Raw genomic sequence first — 10,898 nt, 5'->3', positions numbered from 1 at the left:
ATCACTATGTAGAAATATGTGCTTTTAAATAAGAGGTATAGGGGCAAGCAATCAATAGTCGGTCAAGCGGAATCTGGATGTCAGATAAAAGCCCAGTCAGGATGATCATGGTGAAGACATGTCCAATGGATAATTGGGAAAGGATAGATGCCTGCGACATTGACTTCTTCACAGGGGGAAGAAAACCACAACAATATTTGCAGGCAAAAGAGTAAAACATAAACATTTTGATTTTGTCCTACAAACTACACTAACCATAGCTAAAATAGTTTTTTTCCTATTTATTTTTATGATTTGCTATGCCATAAGAATGTATACAAAATTAAATTGTAAAAAATTAGTTTTATATATTGTCATATAACTAAAGGGGAAGCTTTTTGAATTAAATTGGCTCCTGCAATGAAATACTTTGCTATCACTCAAGCAAAATCTGAGTGGATAGGACGTAAGTGGTTCAGGGAGTGCTGAAACTCGCCAATCTGAAGCCCTGCTCTAGTGCCAAAGCTGTGTGTCCTTGATCCTAGTCATCACGCAAGAGCTAATTTCCTTAACTCTTGCCTTTGAGTCTGTTTATTTCTTAGAATTTGCTGTAGGAAGTATTAATCTACTAATGAAATCAAAGATTCCTCTAGGGTAGTGACATTTCTGCTGTACTTATTAGGATATGCTCAGGGCTTGGCGTACATTTAGTTTGAATATACCACTGATGTTTGTACAGATGAGGGAGTGAGCAAGTACATGTTGAGCAAACATTCAAGTAAAGAAAAATAACTCATTTCATATCTTCTCTTTGGTGGAGTCTTCTGATTATTGGTCATTATTACATGAACTGAAATAAAATTCGCAAGCCAACATCTTAAATCTAGTGTTGTTGATACCGTTTTTTTCGGAAGAAACTGTTGAGGTTTTGAGGTATAGGTGCAAAATGACAGGAAGATGCAGGTTCAGGATTTGAGCTGAGCTAGCCATGTTTCCACAAACAGAATTTTCGACGTCAAGTGCAAACATGTCAAGGGGACAACAATCTCAACTGTAAGCAACAACTATATATATATATATATATATATATATATATAAAGGGCGTGAAGTAACTGCAGATTTTATGTAAATGAACATGTCAGCTCATGGCTCACTGTCTCAACTGTCAAATAGAGTTCTGTCCTGACCATTATTGTATGAAGTTCGTAAGTGAGATGAGCAACACAAGTTGTGTGTGTGTGTGTGTGTGTGTGTGTGTGTGTGTGTGTGTGTGTGTGTGTTGGTATGTATGCAGAAGTCAGAGGTTGACATTTCTTGTCTCTCATCCTTGCTTTCCAACTAAAGTTTTGCGGATGGATCTAGTATTTGAATCTGGAGCTCAGAAACTTTGCTAGTCTAGCCAGTCAGAGTGCAATGATGTGTTGAAACTTTGCAAGCCCAACAAAAAATAAATCGTACACGATCTGTTCTGCCTACTTAACTTCAAACACTTCCATTTAGCTAGTGCTTAACAGCATACCTATAGAGTGGTAGTTTCCATCATTTTTAAGTATAATTCCTTCTCTTGATATTTGGCTCATAACACAGAAATTTTTGATGCTCCTATTAATTTTCTACATGATAAAAAGAACTTGAGTGTATTCCATATTGGAAAAAAAGGAGTTGCACTCAAAGACAAAATGCTTTAGCTGACATTGGTTCTCAGACTGGCTCTGTACCCATGTTTTCACAGGCATTAATTTAATCTGAGCTAAAATCTGCCTGTAGCAAGGATTCAGCAGCTTGGGAAATTGAGCCTTGTTCTACTCTTATTTCAAGCACACCATTTGGAATTTATGGGATTCACATGATTTTATTGTGTGTGTGTGTGTGTGTGTGTGTGTGTGTGTGTGTGTGTATATATATGAATTATATGTTTGTGTAAGTTTTATAAACATTCATGACAGAATGACACTGAGATTATTATAAGAGAAAATCTTGTGCTTACCACATGATAATAGTATTTTAAATGATATGAAATAATATGTTAATGGTTTTGCCATTTATCAGCTGTGCTACTGGAGAATCTCGGTGGGAATTCCTCACACCTTCTCCGATACGCCTTTTATTTATCCTGGAATTATCATAATAATGATTGAATTATTGAGAATTAAATTATATTGTACACATATTTGGACTCCAACATCTGCTGCTGGTCTTTAATCAGTGACTGGTCATAATATGATCTAGTCTACTTCATAGATTTTTACATATGAGCAGACTAAATCTTGAAGACAGAAATTAAATTGACCAAGGAATGGTAGTTACCCAGTGGCAGAACTGAGATAGAAACCGTAGTCTCCTACTGCCTGCATCAATAGTCTCTTTAGTTTGAGCATAATGGCAGAGGAAATTGAGGACAGTGAATTAAGCCTCCATGTTGGAACAAACTGCTTACTAACAGGGATGTTGAGGAAAGAATTAGAATGTGACTGCACATCACATTGAGTATATTGCCCACGACACTCTTCATGTATCATTATATCAATATTGTGTGGAATTTCAAATAATTTCTGTCTTATTTCATAAAGAGATGTAGATACAGTAAGGAAAAATATCATGTGTATCTTACGTATGGCCCAGATACTTGAAAATTGAAGTAACGCAATTCTATATAAAACAAAAGATAGATTGTTCATTTATTTTTGATATTCTTATTTTGTTACTATGTTCAAGTTAAAACTTTGATAAACAGTACCTGGAATGTGTACTTGCTCAAAGCTCTAGGACATATGAAATTGCTTGTTTGAAATATTAAAAAGGATAAGTTTCCAGATGGAAACAACATTACTGGCAAAAATCATTCTAGATAATCTATGTGTGTCCAGTGTCCTTAGGAACAGAACAGGGAACCAGGAATTCCACAGAGGAATATTTATCCACTTGCAGAAATTAAAGAAGTGTTTTGGTAGATTTAAGTTTGTATAAGTTGGAAAAAATATGGTAGTAAAAAATATAAGGTAGTCCATAGTTATGTGGGTTTATTTCTGGATCTTTGATTCCATTCCCTTGATCAACCAGCCTATTTCTGTATTAGTAGCATGCTGGTTTTTTTGTTTGTTTGTTTGTTACTCCTGCTTGATTTTTGACAAAGAAGCCAAATCCATACAATGGAAAAATGATAGCATCTTCAACAAATGGTGCTGGTCTAACTGAAGGTCTACATGTAGAAAAATGAAAATAGATTCATATCTATCACCCTGCCCAAAACTGAAGTCCAAATGGATTAAAGAGCTCAACATAAAACAGAACACACTTACTCTGTTAGAAGAAAAAGAGGGCAAGAGCCTTGAGCTCATTTGCAAAGGAGACAACTTCCTGAACAGAACACCAACAGCTCAGGCCCTAAGGTCAACCATTAATTAATGGGACCTTATGAAACTGTAAGGTTAAGGACATTATCAACAGAACAAAATGACAGCCTTGAGACTGGGGAAAGGTATTCACCAACCCTTCATCTGACAAAGGGCTAATATCCAAAATATATAAAGAACTCAAGAAATTAAACCAAACCAAATAATCCAATTAAAAAATGGGGTACAGAACTAAACAGAGAATTCTCGACAGAGGAATATTGAATGGCCGAGAAAGACTTAAACATACTCACTCAATATCCTTAGTTATCAGGAAAATGCAACTCAAAAGGACCCTGAGATTCCTTCTCATACCTATCCAAATGGCTAAGATAAAAAAACTCATGTGACAGCACATGCTCGCGAGAATGTGGAGAAAGGGGAACGTTCCTCCATTGCTGGTGAGAGCGCAAACTTTTACAACCACTTTGGAGATCAATCTGGTGGTTTCTCAGGAATATGGGAATAACTTTACCTCAGGACCCAGCCATACCACTCCTGGGGATATTCCTGAAAGATGTTCCAGCATACAACAAGGACATTTGCTCAACTATGTCCACAGCAACTTTATTCATAATAGCTAGAATCTGGAAACAACCTATATGTCCCGCAACCAAAAAAAAAAAAATAGATGAAGAAACTGTGGTACGTTTACACAATTGAATACTATTCAGCTATTAAAAACAAAGAAATCTTGAAATTTTCAGTCAAATGGATAAAATTAGAAAAGATCATCCTGGGTGAGGTAACCTAGACCCAGAAAGACACTCATGGTATATACTAACTCATCAGCGGGTATTAGCCACATAATACAGGATAACTACACTACACCACAGACACTAAACATCAACTAAGGCCATGAACGATGTGTTCCTAGATAGACCCTCTGCTCAGATGCAGCAGCACAGTCGCCTTGCTGATCCCACGTGTGGAGAGTAGGGACTATTTCGGATATGCCCTCTAGCCACCGAGCTTAGATCACTTCCCTCTGGCAGGACAGCCTTGCCAGGCTACAGAGGAAGAGGTTACAGGTAGTACAGATGCGACTTGATAGGCTGAAGTCAGATGTTAGGGGAGGAGGGCTCCCCTTTCTGAGGATTGAGGGAGGAAAAGAGAGGGGATGAGGGAGGGGGAGACAATTGGGATGTGAAGAATTTAAACTGCAGAACATGCAGTTTAGTAAACTTATATTACTAAACCCATTATATGGGAACGGCTCTGAGACTGGCTAGGACACGAATGGCTAGGCATAGGCAATGCTTCTTATTTGCTACAAACCCCTACGATTTACTATTAGATGCCATTCTTCATATGGCATGAATGAAGATTTACTGATGTCTTTTTCCCTGCTCATACAAAGAGCCGAAAACCAGCATTTCATTGTTCTATGCATCACACACACCCTATACACTTATAATTTAGTACTGCATAACACTTGTGAAAATTATATGCTTTGAGAACTAAAGAATTGTACACTGACTTTGGATCAGACCTGAAAAGATGCATTCCTCTCAGCATACTGGACACTGACATCCTGCATCCCTCATGTTCCAGCACCAAGTGCTTCAATTGCTGTTCCCCATCAGAACAGGATAGCTCTCAGGACGCTTTCAAAGAAAGCTTCCAGTCCAAATTGTTCCAACATTTTAGACTGTCCCATGAAGGACTCTAATTAAGCCTGGAATTTCTCAACATTTAGAAACTGGACCACAAATGTTATTCCTAGCTTGTTTAACTATTTCCCTGCTTCTTTTTAGGCTACATACAAAGATACTATTCATCCAAAATCAGCCAGAAGAAACCCTAAGAGAATGACAACCCATTTCCTTTAAATGGGGTCAGGTAGGTTTTTGGTTGCTTTCTTGGGCTGTAGAGGGTTATTATCAATGGAAGTTGGTTACAAGTTATATTGGTATCATTTAGAAGGAAAACACGGTTGGGCTCAGGGATGTCTCTGTTTACTTTTATCTTACATTCTTGCTTTTGGAGATAGGGGTTAAAAAGAAAGAAGGGGGAATATAGAAATATACAGGGAAGATAGTACAAAAAGTAGATTATTGAATCTACTCCTCAACTTAATGCCTCAATTCACAAGGGTGTTTTTAATTCACTGGTATAGAATTTTGTATATAGCTTCAAAATAAGTGTACTTTTAGAAACAGTGGTATAGAATTCAAATGTAAGGTTAATCTTCACACACACACACACACACACACACACACACACACACACACACACACATTTCCACTCTAATATGAGGCATTGTACCCATGTAACTCAATTATAGTGCAATGTTTAATTCTAATACTTTGAAAGTGCTATTGCAGGTTGTTTAGAAAAAACAAGTTATATAAGTTAATTATTAGTTGATCAAATCATAGTTTTGTCATTTACTAGACTACATATATTACAGGAATATACATGTTAGATGTGGTAGATAGATATGATTCTATAGAAAGATGAGGTAGGGTAGTTAGATAAGGTCTTCAAAAACCTCAGAGACATGCATAACATGGCATTTAATAATGTTTTTATTATTTTAAAGATTTACTTACTATGAGACAGGTTAACTCCTGGCAACACCTAGCCTACCTCAAAGAGGAAGATGAGCATCAAAGAACCTCCTTATGGAGATAGCTTCAAATATGGCACACAAGCTACTGGCCAAAATGTCTTCATTTCTACCACAGACAGAATTCTGCCTAAAAAAGAGCAAGATTGGATGCAGGCAAAGTTGATGGTCAAACTCTGCCAAGATAGGGTAAGCCAGTCCTCAATAGTTCCTGCCTCACAAATATGTCTGTCAGATATATTGGACCAGAAGGCTGAAGAAGATGCTCCAACATTATAGAGAGTTTTGGGTGACTATTCAGGTAGAAAACTGTCTCTGACATCTTCTCATTTGGAAAGCTACTAACTTGTACTCCTGGCATACTCAGGCAATTAAGTTTATTCCTTTTCAAGTCTCTGATGGTGTTGAAGACCAGATAGTTTAGTTTTACAATGAAGCTTAGTTGTTTAGAGGTTAAGATGTTTTTTGGTCTAGCTAGATGTTTAAATTGATACGACAAGATTTGATGGAGATTAATTTATATTTAGAATTTTAGATGCACCAAGATAGGAAAGATGTTTTCTTCAAGGCTGTCAAATAAAAATAGCCAAAACACTAAGAATGTAACATTCATATAATTCCTGATTGTGTCATGGTTCTTCTTGTTATAGGTAGTTCATTGTATACATGTATAATAATACAAATGTATATGTAAAAACAAAAAATGTTTAATTAATAAAAAAATAAAAAGAAGAATATTTTAAAAATGAGCTGCATAAAACAATTAAATAGGTAAATATAGAAACAGAAAGTGTTGATAAATTATGGTAACATACCTTTTAGTGACCTCTAAAACTTGTTAGTGTAGAAAGAGAATGTTTTTGCTAGGGTCAAATACATTTTTTAGATGAGTCTCAAACTTACAAGTTGCTACCCAGGTGGTCTTATCTTACACTCCCAGTTTAGTTTTACCATAGGATATCTTATATGCTTTGCTTAATAGTATAGAATGGTCCACGTGCTTCTATTTTTCTAAACCAAGACACACATTTTCTTTCCCAATGTCTACAAAAGTGAGTGTTATGTTTAAAACATTTTTGTGTGTTTGTGTTTATATGCAAGGCCGGAGCCTCCCATGATCCCTTAGTTTTGGAACAACATTCATGCCCGTTATACAAGTATCTTTGATCCAGTTCATTTTACTCATCAGTAAAATATAGATACTGAAGTAAGTAACATAAATTAAATGAACATTTGAATATATATTTAGTGTACAATCATGAGAGAAAGGTAATTTTAGTGTTCAATAATGATAGATGATCTATTGCTTCTGCTCGGCTCAGGCAAGTGTGACAGCCAAAGCAAAGCTCCAGTGCTGGCTTGGGGGAGGGAGATAGAGATCATAAGGGAAAAGGATGCAACATAGGGAAGGGAGGGGTTGTTATTTATTTATTTATTTATTTATTTATTTATTTATTTTTCTTTTATTGTTTAGATGATAATATAATCACGTCACTTTCCCTTCCTTTTCCTTTCTTCAATCCCTCACAATCTGACTCTTTGCTCTTTTTTTTTTTTTTTTTAAAGCTAAAGCCTCTTTTTTGCATTAATTGCCCTTACATACATGCACACAGACACCAGCACTGGCCGACTGTTAGCCCATTCATGGTCTGTAATGGAATTTATTGTGGAGATGCAGACATTTAAGGTCTGCTACTCAGAATGGTTGGTGCTGCACAGGTGTGGCTGAGTCACAGAATGGCACAAGAGAGACTCTGCAGTTGAGTATTTTGTATGTAATGTTCGAAAAGGTCATATGGGGTTAGTGGCTACTCTAAGAGCTAAGTTTGGATTGCCGCCATTCTGTTATGTTTCCTGAATGGAGACTCACTTGTGGGGTTTCATTATTCAAATTTTAAACCTTTAACTATGAGGTTTATTTTCATAAGCCTTACATGAGGCCTAGGACAATTTAAGAAATCAATTTGAGGAATAATTTTAAGTAGTTAATTTTATGTGACTAATTCAGGGTAGTTGTTAAGTTTTATCTTTGAGCTATCTTTTGAGCTTGTCTTTTGGTCAGTTTCTGGAGATCTCTTTTGTCATTCTTTGTCTTTGCTTTTCAAGGGTTTCTTCTATACTTTGATCCCATTTACTCCCCTTCTGACCCGTGGCTCTGTCTCAACAGTCCAGAAATAAAACTGTATTTTAGATTCAGAACTACTTATTTAACTCATTTTCATGTATTTTTAAATGTCTGCTGGTTTATAATTCCATTGTAGCCCATCTTTAAAGTTAAACTTTTTATATTTTCTGAGTTAGAATTCATTGTACATAGGATAAAGTTTCCTGGTGGCTGATGATAGCATCTAGACTATATTTAATAATGTACATTTTTGTCAATCTTTAGAATATTTTCAAAGCCACATGAGATTAGAATACATTTTAGAAACTTTGAAGACACTTCAGGTCGAATACTTTGATTGTCAGTGATCAAACTGATAACCAACACAGTCAAGGTCAAGTAGCTAATCATTACTGATTTGATTTTTATGTTTGGTCTTTAGTGTTATGGGCAAAAATATTCAAGATCAAAGATTATTGATGATTTGATCAATGAAGAGTTATTGACAATTTGTTTCCTGAGAAAGGTTGGATTTCTGCAACTTCGTGAGACTAAACCTTGTTTCTGAAGAAATCTAAAGGAAGTACACGGATTATAATTATGCATCCTGTCATTGCTTAATGATGTCTTCAGTCAGTGGATACTTTTGTTTGGTTTCTGCTATACTGCAGCTTCATTCGAGTTCTCATTCTTGTGGAGTTCCAACAATGAAAAGGTTGTCAAATATGCATATATTTCATTGTCTAGAATAAAATGTAAGAAGTTGGGGTATGTCTCGGGGCAATATTTTTATCAGGGAAAGATGTTTTTCTTATTTGCCTTCAGTTATATTATCATGTCTGTTTGGTCAGATTTTTGTTACTCATTGATTCAGAAATTCAAAAAAAAATCAGTTGTTTTCAGTTGGCTTAGGAAGAAAGAATCCAGGGTTTTCAGTCTTCATAGTTGGACTCAATTTCGTATAGAAGGAAAGCACATGTGGTCAGGTAAATATTTTCTTCCGGAAGAGAATATGTGCTTGCTATGGGTTGATTACATTTTTACAGAAATATAAAGATATGTTATAAAGACATATGCATTTTAGAAACAACTTTAGAAAATTTACTTTATACTGAATGTCATTAAGTCATTTCTTTATTCAGAAAAAAAAAGGAGAAAATAACGCACTCACTAGACACACAAAAAGAGTGAGCTATAAGACGGCAGAAGACTCCAGCACTCAAAGAAAATAAGTCTCTACTATTTTAGCCAGAAAAGAACTTGGGAAGGGAGTATAGAATAAATTCTTTATAGCTCTCAGTCTTATATTGAGCTGCCATTGAATAAGATAAACAGCCTACAAGTGCAATGCACATAAACACAATGTGAATCAAAGCAGGCAGTGTTATTGCTTTCCACGGCATTGGTTTGACTAGCGTGAGAGTACTATATCTGGTATTTGTCACTATTTCTTAGATGGGGAATAATTTCTCTTGAAGGACTTTTGCACCAAGTCACTTAATGTTACCAGGGTTCTGAGATTTAGGATGTAAAAAAAGGATGCTAAAAGTTGTGCGTTTGTTCACTGGGAAGTAAAAGGGAGTTTAAAATTCCCATTAAGTCTATGCAATTTCCATCCCTAGCAAAGACTATTTTTCTCTCTCATTTTTACCTCCTCTTTCTTTTTTTTTCATTGTTTATATTTAATTTAATTTGAATGTAATTTTATATGCATTTATGCACTAACATAATTTTAATTTTTCTTAAACTATGACTTTCCTGATTTAAATTTTAAAATCGACTAGTGGCCATCAAGTTACTTGAACATGTTAGCGCTTCATGGTTTCATACTATAATCAATACAATTGGATATCGAGTTTTCTTCTTTTTTATTTTATTAATTTATTCAGATTACAATTCAATTGTTATTCCATCACTTGTATCCTCCCATTCCTCCTTCCCTCCCGCTTTCACCCTATTCCCCTCCCCTAGGTCTACGACTGAGGGGACCTCCTCCCCCACTATATGGTCATAGGCTATCAAGTCTCATCTTGTTATCCTGCTTATTCTTTCTTTGAGTGCCACCAGGCCTTCCCACCAAGAGGAGGTGGTCAAATATGGAGCACCAGAGCTGATGTCAAAGTCAGTCCCCACTCTCCACATAACTGTGGAGAATTCCTGTCCATTGGGTAGGTCAGAGTAGGGGGTTGATGTTTACTATTGTATTGTCCTTGGTTAGTGCAATAGTTTGAGCACAAACCCCTGTGCCCCGATCTACCCATTATGCTGTTCTTCTTGTAGGTTTCTAGGACCCTCTGGGTCCTTCTATTTCCTCATCTCCTATATTTCTCTTACTTAGAGTCTCAGTAGGATGTCCTCACATCTACCCCAGTCTCCTGGTAAGTGAAGACTTTCGTGGGACATGCACTTTGGGGTAGTGTCCAACAGAGAATTCTCAACAGAGGAACACTGAATGGCTGAGAAACACTTAAAGAATTGCTCAACGTCTTTAGTCATCAGAGAAATGCAAATCAAAACGACTCTGAGATTCCATGTTACACCCATTAGAATGGCTAAGATAAAAAATTTAAGTGACACCACATGCTGGCAAGGATGTGGAGAGAGAGGAACACTCCTTCATTGCTGGTGGGAATGCAAACTTGTACAGCCACTTTGGAAATCTATCTGGCGCTATCACAGAAAACTGGGAATAGGGCTTCCTCAAGACCCAGCTATTCCACTCCTTGGAATACACCCAGCAAATGCTCCACCACATAACAAGGACATAAGCTAAATCACGTTCATAGCAGCCTCATTCATAATAGCGGGAACCTGGAAACAGCCTAAATGCCCCACAGTTGAAGAATGGGTA

General features: G+C 36.4%; 1 long non-coding RNA gene across 1 annotated transcript; it reads left to right on the top strand.

The window, feature by feature from the left end:
- The first annotated feature begins 5,045 nt into the window (after window positions 1–5,045).
- On the top strand, window positions 5,046–10,410 carry LOC311582710. Its single transcript, XR_014774205.1, has 3 exons — window positions 5,046–5,213; window positions 5,917–6,132; window positions 8,490–10,410. It is a non-coding gene; the product is annotated as an uncharacterized lncRNA (long non-coding RNA).
- Window positions 10,411–10,898: the final 488 nt, after the last annotated feature.

This window comes from Acomys minous (genome assembly GCF_964271855.1).
Source record: "Acomys minous genome assembly, chromosome: 14".
In the NCBI taxonomy this organism is placed as follows: Eukaryota; Metazoa; Chordata; class Mammalia; order Rodentia; family Muridae; genus Acomys; species Acomys minous.
Note: the sequence above shows the minus strand (reverse complement) of the source record. Positions and strands in the feature narration are given on the sequence as shown.